The following is a 12,965-nucleotide window of genomic DNA, read 5'->3' as shown; positions in this document are numbered from 1 at the left end:
GGATCATTTTTTTTCACTCCATTTTATTTCATCCTCCACTCTCCAACTCAAGAACACTCTAGAATATTCTCCAAACACTTCAACCACGAAAATACCAAGGAAATCAATGATCAACAACATCAAATTCATGAATCAAAGTGTATGAAACCCAAGTAGAGTTCATCTTCTTCAAACAAAATCAAAGGAGGTGAGATAGGGTTTTGGTGCTAGAGGAGTATTCTCATTCAAGGCTTGTTCAACTATCATCTAAGGTAAGTTTCATGATTTTAGCATGTTGTTTAAGGTATTAGAAGACTAAGAAGCTTGAATTATAGAGAGACATGGAAAATGGGTCTTGAATGAGCGAACAGTGTCACAATTGGAAGATAGTTGAATGGAATCATGAAAGTTGATATGTTATGATTATGACTACGCTAAAAATGATTTTTAGACCATGAGATAAGTATTATACATGAGAAAATGCGATAACGAGCTAAAATCATTAAATGTGGAAAAATTGGAGAAAAATGGTGGATTTCTCTTAATGTGTATGAGCGAGGAATGTTAATACTATATTGTGAGTGTTGTTGTAAATGTTTGGTAGATGAAATAGAACATGGGAAAAAGTAGTAGAAACAAAGGAGATGCTGCCCAATTTTCTGTAGAAATAATGATGCGTTCTTATGGTCATGTCACGACCCAGCCCCGTGGGCCGTGACTAGTGCCCTAACTGGACACCCATACAGACTTGCTTACCAGATCGACATTTCAAAGACTTATTCAAATTTAACATACGTTATTTATACGGATACTGAGAAACAGACGTCATCTTAAGCGGTCACCTGTAACAGAAATATCATACCAAAAGCCGGCAGGCTGGCGGAATACACATCGCCCGAATATACATACATATACAAACATGTGGGCCGTTTTGGCCGTAATAGCAAACGGGACCGCTTAAGGCACAAATCACAAACATAATCGAACAAACATGACCCATGACCCACATATATGTCTACAGGCCTCTACAAACCATAACAGAAACATATGACGGGACAGGGCCCCGCCGTACCCTCAAATAGTCATATATAAAGAAATGTGTATAACAAAAGATATGTACCAAAATATGAGCTCCAGATCAAAGGAGTACTCCAAATAGCAGAATAAGTGTCCTACACTGGCGGGTCACCAGAACAGTCACGACCCAACTAGGGCCGCGACGGGTACCCGATACTTGTACCGAGCACCCCTTATCTATCATCTTACCTGTATTACTGAGCGGGCCGTATGAACTATACCATATATTTTTCTTGTTTACTAAACGTTAACATTAGGAGCATACTTATAAACATAGGCTAATAAGCTTTACTAGCACAGTATACAGCGACTAGGACCATCAAAAGTACAAAACATCTAACTGTACATATCTGTCTACGAGCCTCTAAACATAGTACACATATACATAGAAATGGCCGAGTACTACCGTGCCCGAACATATATACACAAAATAGTACCAAGAATCTGAGGCTCCGGGACAACTGGAGCTCTGCCGATAACTGCTGATAGAACTCCTAGAAATCAGGTCCGTCTACCTGCTGACCTGCGCGGCATGAAACGCAGCGTCCACAAGAAGGGACGTCAGTACGAATAGTGTACCGAGTATGTAAGGCATGGAAATTAATACAAACAGGAACATAGGTTATGATTACCAATATCATGGGGTCATAGACATATAATAAGACAAGAAAGTAACCTGTACATAGGACTGCCCTTTCAGGCCGGATACCATGCATGCTTGGCTGTCTTTTGGAAACATTTCTTTTTCATATTCATAGAAAATAGATCTTATTTCACAGTGTATCATGTCATAGCATATCATAGTATATTATGTGATATCATAGCACCGAACAATGTCGGCTCGCCCACATTGCGCCGAAATACATCGGCTCGCCCATATATATATTTATATCCCGCGTCCGGGATGATAAGCCAACTGACCAGGTGGCAGTGAAACATGTTTCCCTTCCCATCCCCATGTATCCCTTCCCCCACCTCATTTTCATATACATATCTTATATACATGTGTCATATAAGCATGCAAGAGAGCCCAAAGAAAAATCATGTAGCCATCGGAGTGACGTAAGGTCGGTGACCTCCGATTACATTATGGAACAATCGTAATCGCTTTGTCTCACCTTGAAGGAACAAGTATTTTGAGGCGAGACTACCAACGGAGAATAGCATTAGAAGTAAACATAGAATGAAATCATAGGCATCATAGACGTCAGTTCATAGGCTTTGAAATCCTTAGAAAATAGTGTCATAGCTAAGAAATAGAAATAAGGATCAAGAACTAGTTTGTCACCTTCGTATTCACATTGAATCCTTTGCTTAGAAATCTTGGTCATGGAATCATTCTGGTCATACTTATCGTAGGCATATTCTCTTTTCTGACATCATCGTTATCGTTATCGTCATAGAAGTATTCTCGTTGGAATAGGTATAGTACTTGTCATTTGATAATGGAATAAGGATCAAAGGTTTCTTTTGGATTCAGCTTCAAAGTAAGTCAAGAGGAACAATAAGGAAAATCCGGGAACAATGGGCACACCTCGAGTCAAATGAGGCGGCGTACCAAATTTACATATGTTACATGTCATGGCGTTACTTGTGAGGGTTTTAGGGTAGTCGGGTCCTATTTATGCGAGTTCTAGAGGTTTAGGAAGTTCTTCCAACATTTTACACAATTTTTAATTCAATTCTACTGAATGAAAAAGGGGAAACTTTAGGCGCGGATTCCGGAGGGTAGAGTTATCCCCGAGGCTCATATCCAACATATTACGTCTAAGACATGCCATAGAAGGAAGGGTGAAGCCTTACATACCTCTTTCCGCTCCTTATGCTATTCCAAATTCAAGTTGCAAATCCGCCAAAATCTACAAATTGGTCACATTTACGAACTTTGGTTAGAACATTTGGAATTGGAATCTGAAGATAATACTTGACTACCGAAATTTCGGCAGCACTTCCCCTATAAATACATGATTCCCAAAGATCAACTTATCCAATTCTCATCAACAACAATCCGGGAATTCAACCCGGCCAAACTATCAATCATAATATCAACAACCATACTAACAGTTTCCATACTCAATCCAAGATATATTATAACAACTTAATCAATTTATCACTTCCTTCAAAACCTTCCAACTCCAATAAAAACGATAACGACCTTATAATATATATTCCAACAACACCATACTAATATCATTATCTTCCATACATGTAAGGACATAATTTCAATTTACATAATCTTCCAAGACAAGCCTCCAACTACTAATACTTCCCTAAGCTCATTAGGCTTTTATTTGCAACATAAAGTTCACAACACAACAACCAACATACTAAATAAAACTTGCTCACCATTCCTTCATAATTCAACACATATACACGACTATACATACAATATACACCACACGGCCACCATCATGCATACACAACTACAACCTTTCCAAAATCATTCAACTTCCATTATCAACATAACATTCACAACAATAACAACTAAACACTAAATAAAATAATTAGCTCATAATTTCTACACACACATATACACATACACGGCCACCACCCCCACTTCCATATTCCTCATGAATTTCACTCATTTTGGTATACAACAACATGCAAAAATATCCATAACATGTAAAGAGAATGAATTCTTACCTCCTTCTTTGATTCTCCAACTTGCTTGAATTTCCAACTTATGAATATATGTTTTTCTTGCTCCAATGAATACTCCACCTTGCTAAGGGCCCTTCAAGGGATTGTTTGGCTAGAAGAGAATGATTTTTGATGGAAAATCTTCCAAGGTTTTGGTGGAATTTGTTGTGGCCGAATGGCCTTTAATGTTTCTCCTTGTTTTCTTGTTCTTCCACTTCTTGAGATTTCTAGAAAATTACATGATAAGGATGACTTAGTCATCTTTTATTCTTGTAAATTAAACCCCCTCATGGGCTTAGCCCATGCCATGGCCGGTTGGGCCCTCTTTTGCATTTTAAAATTCCAAGCCCAATTATTCTTCATGACAAGTAGTAATTCATAAAACTATTTTCCCAAAAATTCCAATTTTACCCCTAAACTCTCTTGATAATTCCGCTTCTAAATCTTTCATAAGCAACTCATATGTCAAACAAAACAAAAATAAGGCCTTGCTTATTGTCTTCTCGCGATTGTCTTGAATTCTCCGATTGCGCAAAAATGCGGGATATAACAAGAACGAACGCCTGTACCTGCGGGCATGAAACGCAGCCCCCGAATAAAGGGGGTCAGTACGAAATATGTACTGAGTATGTAAAGCATGAAGCACAGTAATCCGAATCATAACTGAAGTGAGGATTACAGAAAATGGATACAGAATTAGTATATCAAAAACTGTGCTGAAAATATAAATAATGCAAATAAAAATCATGCATAGGGCTCAGGAACGTGGTCGCCACTCCGACGCTGTTGCCACAACACATCATACTCCAGAAGGTTTCAAATCTCCGTACAATCCCCGAACATATCGTATCATCATAACATAACACAACATCAGAATATATCATATGACATATCACATCATAACGCCTCGAGACTCCCCTGAATAACTGGCTGATCTAGCCCTCTTGGGTTGCCTCCTGTCACGATCTCTATCAGGCCGGCGCCCTCTGTGCCGGTCCTCCATACCCTACGCATAGGCCTGTAACCGGGAAATGTCCATCCCAGTCTGTGACGCCATCGTCATACAGCTATCCACCAAATAATGATCCAGCCCTATCACGTACCGATGCATCCGGTCAGCCATATCAGCTACTATGGTAGGTGGATATCTGGCCAGAGAATCAAACTCCAAGTTGTACTCTCGGACACTCCTGCCTCTCTGCCTCAGCTGTAAAAATATGTCAACTCTCGCCCGCCGCAACTCTGGGGGCAAAACGTGGCTGAAAAAGCTGCTGTAAACTCATCCCACACGACTGGGGGAGCATCCTCGCCTCTGGACAGCTCCCAAGACTCGTACCAATTAATCTCTACGTCCCGCAATCTATGTGATGCCAGCTCGACAGACTCAGTCTCAGAAGCCCTGACCAGTCTCAGTGTGCGCTGCATCTATCGAATGAAATCCTGGGGGTCCTCTTCGGGCTTAGACCCGTCGAACTATAGGGGATTACAGGTCAAGAAATCACGGACCCTCAAACTGTCACGTCTGTCACCATCATCACCCCCTAGCCCGCGTCTGCGAGCCTGTCCTGCTACTAAGGTCGTCAATAACTGCACAACCTCTCTCATCACCCTGTCCTCCGCCCCTGGCTGGGGAGCTGGAGGCTCGGGCGCTGGAGCCTCCGGAGCTAATGGTGGAGCCGCTCCAGGCTCCTCTGATGATGGGGATGTAGCAGAACCCACTGACTGGGGCGCAATATCGGGCATAGTCTGAGCACGAGCCCGAGTGACCCTCTGTATCTGACTGGTCTCTCCTGCCACTGCTTCGCCCTTCTGGGCAGCCGTCGTCTTCTTCGGAGGCATCACTGTAAACATAACAGTCGGTCAGAAAGAAATCATCCTAATAGCACAGCTCTATCGCACGATCTAAGATCCAAAGAAAGGTAACACCCTAAATGTCCTGTAGCCTCATGTTTATAGATGTGGTGCACAACACACCGATAAACAAGACTCTACTAGACACGGCCTATAGACATTCCGAGGACAAACCGCTCTGATACCACTTTTGTCACGACCCAGCCCCGTGGGCCGTGACTAGTGCTAACTGGACACCCATACAGACTTGCTTACTAGATCGATATGTCAAAGACTTATTCAAATTTAATATACGTTATTTATACGGATACTGAGAAACAGACGTCATCTTAAGCGGTCACCTGTAACAGAAATATCATACCAAAAGTCGGCAGGCTGGCGGAATACACATCGCCCGAATATACATACATATACAAACATGTGGGCCGTTTTGGCCGTAATAGCAAACGGGACCGCTTAAGGCACAAATCACAAACATAATCAAACAAACATGACCCATGACCCACATATATGTCTACAGGCCTCTACAAACCATAACAGAAACATATGACGGGACAGGGCCCCGCCGTACCCTCAAATAGTCATATATACAGAAATGTGTATGACAAAAGATATGTACCAAAATATGAGCTCCGGATCAAAGGAGTACTCCAAATAGCAGAATAAGTGTCCTACACTGGCGGGTCACCAGAACGAACGTCTGTACCTGCGGGCATGAAACGCAGCCCCCGAAGAAAGGGGGTCAGTACGAAATATGTACTGAGTATGTAAAGCATGAAGCACAGTAATCCGAATCATAACTGAAGTGAGGATTACAGAAAATGGATACAGAATTAGTATATCAAAAACTGTGCTGAAAATATAAATAATGCAAATAAAAATCATGTATAGGGCTCAGGAACGTGGTCGCCACTCCAACGCTGGCGCCACAACACATCATACTCCAGAAGGTTTCAAATCTCCGTACAATCCCCGAACATATCGTATCATCATAACATAACACAACATCAGAATATATCATATGACATATCACATCATAACGCCGTATATATGCGGTACCCGGCCCTATGGCGAGGTCTCGGGAACCGTAACACATCATACTGCCGAATATAACATAGTGCGCACGATCACAAAACCGGCCCGGGATCCGGCGAACGATATCATAGTAGTATGCACGAGCGGAGTAGTGAGGAAACCATATGCATATAAGTAAATAAATAAATTTCAAAACTCGATGGACAAACATATTTACCTACATCTGAAGGCTCAAAAATAAGATTCGGGTCAATCGGAATTAGTATAAGAAAGTTACGAGCTTTTGAAGTACAGAACCTTCTAAAAATATTTCATAAGCCATACTTGGAAATTCAAGTATCATTCATATTAGAAAACTTTCGAACATCATTATGGATCAATTATTCATATTAGGAAACTTTCGAATAACATTATGGATCAAATCAAATGGAGACTTTTGGACCATATTTACGTACCAAAATATTCATCAAAGATTTAGTCCTCTCGATTTTTCTTTCGAACAACATTCGGAAACATAACCACTAGAGTCTTCGAATATCACAAATATGTATCAAGCCATATGAAATAGCTTATGGAAGTCAAAGATGCTAGCCATCCTAGTGGCTCTAAGAGTAGGATTTTCATTATAAGCATACATATACATTTTTGTTCATTTCAAAAGGATCATGCCAAAAGAAGGAAAGGTAGGCTTTACATACCTCGATCGCTCACTAACCAAATCCCGACTCAAGTCTCGGGCTCTCCAATATCTACAATAACGTTATCAATTACCAAACTAGCTACAAGTACTTAGAAATTCAATTCTAACTAGTACTTGTCTACAGAAATTTCGGCAGCATCTCCCCTGTAAATTCAACATCCCCGAGAATTTAACTCGGCCAAATTCATCAACAACCATACCAACAATACCAACAACCATACCAATAACATCAAGAATCAATTTAAAGCGCATTCTAATATTAGTAACCTTCTATCTCTACGTAGCTTATCACATTCAATTCAACTACGTATTTTCAAGCCAATATCAACGCTCACATATTCATTACTAATCCAAGATCATTCAAACACAATTCAAGAACGCTTTAAACAATTTGTGCAATATTCAAACAATCCCACTAACACCATATTCCACCCGAAACTTCTACAAATGCAACGAAACTACGACGACACATTTTCTTCTTTCAAATTCATCAACAACAACAACAATTCACACTTTAGCAACTCCACTTCCATAATTACATAAAAACCATATTAAAATCACATAATTTCCTACAACAATCTACAACCAATTTCCATGCCAACTTGAACCATTAGTCTTCAATTTACATCACAAAGGCCACAACAACACAATTAACATACTAAATAAATTTAATTCATCTTCCTTCACCAATATGAACCACACGGCCACACACACACAACACACCCACACGGCCCACACACAACACACGGCATTTCCATGATTTTCATTCAACTATACTCACTACAACATATATATAAACCCTTCATAACATAAAAGAGGATAGAATTTTTACTTTTTCTTCAATTTTTCACTTGCCACTAAAGTAGTTTTCTCGCTCAAATAATTATACCACGTTGAAGAGGGTCTTGAACTTAGTAAGAATACTAGAAAACTATAATTTTTGGATCAAAGTTGAGAGGCTTAATTTTTTTTTCTCTCTTTCTCTATGTTGGCCGAATTCCCCTTGCTCTTGCTCTCACTTTGTTTTGTTTTCTTGAATGTTCTAGTGTGTTGAAGACTTGTGGCCCCTTCCTTTTATTTGGCTTGGGTTTAATTTGTCATGGGCTTGGGCCCCTTTTTCTTTTCCCATGGGTGGCCACTTATTGGGCCATTTTCTTTCTTTTTTTTTTTTGAGCCCAATTACTTATGGTTCATATTTTGTAATTCACGAAACTAATTTTCAAAATTCCAATTTTTCCCTTAGCCTTCCTCGATATTTCTGCATCAGTATTTTTCATAAACGACATATATATTGAATAAGATCAAAATGTTGCCTTATCTCTTATTAGTCACAATTATTTCAATTTAGCCGAATGTGCAAAATTACGGGATATAACATCCTCCCCCCCCCCCTCTTTAGAACATTCGTCCTCGAATGTTAAACTAGCCTTATAGGGTCTTGCAATCATTTCGGGGAGTTTATTTTTTATGGACAGCACATATAATTTATTCACCGATCAATATAACCAGTTTAAGGAATTTAGATTACCTGTGGGCATAGGAAACAAGTGAGGGTACTTCTTCTTCATCTCGTCCTCCGCTTCCCAGGTCATTTCTTCTCGATTATTGTTTCGCCACAATACCTTAACAGAAGGCACATCTTTGGTGCGCAATCTCCTCACCTGGCGATCCAAAATAGCTACAGGTTGTTCTTCAAAGGACAGTTCCTCTGTTACCTGGATATCCTCTATAGGAAATATTCTGGAAGGATCACCAATACACTTACGGAGCATTGATACATGAAATACCGGATGCACTGCTTCCAAATCAGATGGTAAGTCTAACTCGTAGGCGACCTCGCCTATCTTTCGAATAATCTGATAAGGCCCAATATATCGCGGACTGAGCTTTCCTTTTCTGCCGAATCTCATTACACCTTTCATAGGTGACACTTTCAGAAATACCCAGTCACCAATCTGGAACTCTAAAGGTCGACGTCGTTTATCTGCATATGATTTCTATCGACTCTGGGCTGCTAATAGCCGTTCTCGGATGAGTTTCACCTTATCGACTGCTTGCTGGATCATATCTGGACCAATCAATTTAGTTTCACCCACATCGAACCAACCAATCAGAGACCTGCATTTTCTACCATATAGGGCTTCATACGGCGCCATCTAAATGCTGGAATGATAACTATTATTATAAGCAAATTCAATAAGCGGCAAATGATCATCCCAACTACCTCTAAAATCAATAACACAGGCCCGTAGCATATCTTCCAGCGTCTGAATAGTACGCTCGGCCTGTCCGTCAGACTGAGGATGGAATGCTGTACTAAGGCTCACCTGGGTCCTTAATCCGTCCTGAAATGACCTCCAGAAGTTAGTCGTAAATTGGGCACCCCTGTCGGTTATAATAGATATAGGATCTCCGTAAAGTCTTACTATATCTCTAATGTACAACCGGGCATAATCCTCAGTCGAATAAGTAGTCCTGACCGGAAGAAAATGGGCTGATTTTGTCAGCCTATCAACAATAACCTATATAGAATCATACCTGCGTGGAGTACGCGGTAAGCCTGTAATGAAATCCATATTAATTATTTCCCATTTCCAAGCTGGAATTTCCATTTCCTGTAACAATCCACCGGGCTTTTGATGCTCGATCTTAACCTGTTGACAATTTGGGCACTGAGCAACGAACTCTGCGATATCTCTTTTCATACCATCCCACCAATATAAGCATCTGAGATCATGGTACATCTTAGTGGATCCAGGATGAACAGAATACCGAGCATAATGTGCCTCTCCCATAATCTGTCGCCGCCTGCAACGTCAGATACACATAACCTGCCTCCATATAGTAATACCCCGTGAGGTGAAATCTCGAATCGGGTCTTTTCCTTATCAAGGGTGGTGTCCCTGTACTGTACCAGAATAGGGTCCTCGAACTGACGTCGTTTTACCTCTTCCATAATAGATTATTCAGCAACTTCTCGGACAGAAACCCCAATATTTCCAGAATCAGCCAAACGAACTCCAAGACTGGCCAGCTGATGAATCTCACGAACTAATTCTTTCCTTTCTGGCTGCACGTAGGTCAGACTGCCCATGGACTTGCGGCTAAGTGCATCGGCTACAACGTTGGCTTTTCCAGGATGATACAAAATGTCAACGTCATAATCTTTCAATAATTTGAGCCATCTTCTTTGCCGCAAATTCAACTCCTTTTGTTTAAAAATGTACTGAAGGATTTTGTGATCTGTATAAATATCAACATGAACCCCATATAAGTAATGTCGTCATATCTTCAAAGCATGAATTACCGCGGCTAGTTCCAGATCATGAGTAGGATAATTTCTCTCGTGCGGTTTGAGCTGCCGGGAAGCATAGGCTATAACTCGACCATGCTGCATTAGTACACAACCTATCCCAATACCGGAAGCATCACAATAGATAACATACCCATCTGGCCCCTCGAGAAGAGTTAGAACTGGAGTTGTAATCAACTTTTCCTTCAGCAACTGGAAGCTGCGTTCACAAGCATCGGTCCATTGAAATTTTGCTGCCTTTTGAGTTAACTTCGTTAATGGTGCTGCAATAGAAGCAAAATTCTCCACAAATCTCCTGTAATATCCGGCCAATCCTAGAAAACTGCGTACCTCAGTCGGTGTCGTAGGCCTAGGCCAATTCTGCACGGCCTCAATCTTATGTGTATCGACCCGAATACCATCTGCTCCGACGATATGCCCCAAGAATGCCACTGAGGTCAACCACAATTCACACTTAGAGAACTCAGCATATAATTTATGTTGCCGAAGTGTGCCAAGTACTGTCCTCAGATGATCTGAATGCTCCTCTGCTGATCGTGAATAAACCAGAATGTCATCAATAAATACGATCACGAACATGTCTAGAAACGGCCCGAATACCCGATTCATCAAATCCATAAACACTGCTGGCGCATTAGTTAGCCCAAAAGAAATCACCCTGAACTCATAATGCCCGTATCGGGTCCTGAAAGCAGTCTTCGGAATGTCTGCCTCTCGTACCGGCACCTGATGATAACCCGAGCGCAAGTCTATCTTCGAAAAATATTTAGCACCCTGCAACTGATCAAATAAATCATCAATCCGGGGGAGGGGATATTTATTCTTTATAGTCACCTTATTCAGCTGTCTGTAATCAATGCACATCCGCAACGACCCGTCTTTCTTTCTTACAAACAATACCGGTGCTCCCCAAGGTGACGTACTGGGTCTGATGAAGCCTTTTTCTAATAAATCTTTCAGCTGCTCCTTTAATTCTTTCAATTCTGCAGGTGCCATTCTGTAAGAAGGAATAGATATAGGCTGAGTATCTGGTAGCACATCTATCGTGAACTCGATCTCCCGTTCAGGTGGAAGACCTGGAAGCTCGTCCGGAAATACATCTGGAAATTCATTGACAACCGGGACTGACTGGAGAGTAGGTGTCTCTGCTTTAATATCATGTACGCGAACCAGATGATAAATATACCCTTTCTGAATCATCTTCCTGGCCTTGAGGTATGAAATAAACTTACCCCTCGGCGATGCTGTATTTCCTGCCCATTCTCTAACTGGTTCCCCTGGAAACTGGAAACTGGAAACGAACTACCTTTTTTTGATAGTCAACATTAGCGTAACAAGAGGCTAACCAATCCATGCCCATAATAACATCGAATTCCATCATATCCAATTCTACCAAATCGGCCTTGGTGCAACGGCCACATATAATTAAAGAACAATCCTTATATACCTGCCTCGCTATAATAAAATCCCCGACTGGTGTAGCCACCTCGAACGGTTCTATCGGTTCAGGTGTTATCTCAAGTTTACTAGCGACAAGGGGAGAAATATATGATAAAGTAAAACCTGGATCGATCAATGCATATACAGCTCGAGAAAAGACCAATAATGTACTTGTGACCACATTTGGCGACGCCTCCTGATCCTGTCGGCTAGCCAATGCATATATGCGGTTCGAAGGACCGCTAGAATCAGAAACCCCGCCACGGCCTCTACCGTGGCCTGCTGGTGCTGGCATACCCCACCCCGCAGGACGCATAGCTGAAGGAGTGGAAAACGAACCAGCAGCTGATCCCGTCGGCTGAGCTGCACCACCCGAACCACCCGCCAACAGACAATCTCTCATAATATGGCCCTGACGGCCACAAGAAAAACAAGCTCCTGTAGCTCGGTAGCACTCTCCTGGATGAGAACTCCCACAATAAGAACACCGAGGCATAGGTGGCCTCACTTGACTGGAACCTCGGCTCACCTGTGAACCTGAAGCCCTAGAGCTCCAGCCCACTCCTGAGTGCCCTGCACCGTCAAATCGTCTGCCTGTAGACTGTGGACGTGTACTCAGTCCTGACTGAGGAGGATATCTGCTATACTGCAGCTGAGGCTGCCCGCCTCGAGACTCCCCTGAATAACTGGCTGATCTAGCCCTCTTGGGTTGCCTCCTGTCACGATCTCTATCAGGCCGGCGCCCTCTGTGCCGGTCCTCCATACCCTACGCATAGGCCTGTAACCGGGAAATGTCCATCCCAGTCTGTGACGCCATCGTCATACAGCTATCCACCAAATAATGATCCAGCCCTATCACGTACCGATGCATCCGGTCAGCCATATCAGCTACTATGGTAGGTGGATATCTGGCCAGAGAATCAAACTCCA

General features: G+C 41.8%; 1 long non-coding RNA gene across 1 annotated transcript; it reads right to left on the bottom strand.

Annotated features, from left to right (window-relative positions):
* Positions 1–1,523: 1,523 nt before the first annotated feature.
* On the bottom strand, positions 1,524–3,787 carry LOC132602261 (uncharacterized). Its single transcript, XR_009567696.1, has 3 exons — positions 3,700–3,787; positions 2,864–2,915; positions 1,524–1,579 (listed from the first exon to the last, which is right to left on the bottom strand). It is a non-coding gene; the product is annotated as an uncharacterized LOC132602261 (long non-coding RNA).
* Positions 3,788–12,965: the final 9,178 nt, after the last annotated feature.

This window comes from Lycium barbarum, chromosome 7 (genome assembly GCF_019175385.1).
Source record: "Lycium barbarum isolate Lr01 chromosome 7, ASM1917538v2, whole genome shotgun sequence".
Classification (NCBI taxonomy): Eukaryota; Viridiplantae; Streptophyta; class Magnoliopsida; order Solanales; family Solanaceae; genus Lycium; species Lycium barbarum.
Note: the sequence above shows the minus strand (reverse complement) of the source record. Positions and strands in the feature narration are given on the sequence as shown.